The following is a 764-nucleotide window of genomic DNA, read 5'->3' as shown; positions in this document are numbered from 1 at the left end:
TCGTGGTTCTTTGAAGGAATTGTCACTAGTTATAATGAATTGATATTAAAGATAAATACTAAGAGAAGTTAATTATACCACTTGGTATCCAGACAACGTGTTTTTCTAGACTTATTTATAGTTCAAACATTGTACACGAAAATAGGTGACGCATTCTGACGCCGTTGCCAAGTTGGTTGCTCATGAAATATGGGTCAAAGTGAAGGATTCATAAAGAAAATCGAAATAAACCAATTTTAATTATTTTGTAGAATATCTGAGGAAACATCTAAGACATAAAAAATTTTTTTTTGTTTTTTCAATTTTGACGAAATTCGGTGTTAAATCCTTATATCCACGAAAATAGTTTACACCACTGTATATTTCATAAGATGCATTGTGATGTAGCCTCTTTATGTCCATACTGTGAAGACCCATCAAGTCTGATTTCCATTCTCATAAGTAAAAGGCATAGATAGCTTAATTAGATTTAGTGCTAATATTTTATCTTAAATTACAGACGAACCAGACACCAAGTTTCATTCTAAACTGAAATTGAGCTGAAAAATGCAAATATATGTAATAATCCGATTATCCTATTAGACCTTGGACCGCAAGTCAACAGACTGATAGCTGTGACTAATGAACCCAGAGTCATCTTGAATGAATCAGAGGTGTGTAGGCCTATAGTTTTAACAAAGGGTTGTTAATTGTTTTAACGTATGGTTATGACTTACACCTTACCATTGTATACATTTTAACACAGAGTTGTCGATACCTATATA

The sequence above is a fragment of the Lottia gigantea genome, assembly GCF_000327385.1.
Source record: "Lottia gigantea unplaced genomic scaffold LOTGIsca_18, whole genome shotgun sequence".
Taxonomy (NCBI): Eukaryota; Metazoa; Mollusca; class Gastropoda; family Lottiidae; genus Lottia; species Lottia gigantea.
The sequence above is the reverse complement of the archived record's forward strand: the minus strand, read 5'-3'. Positions refer to the sequence as shown.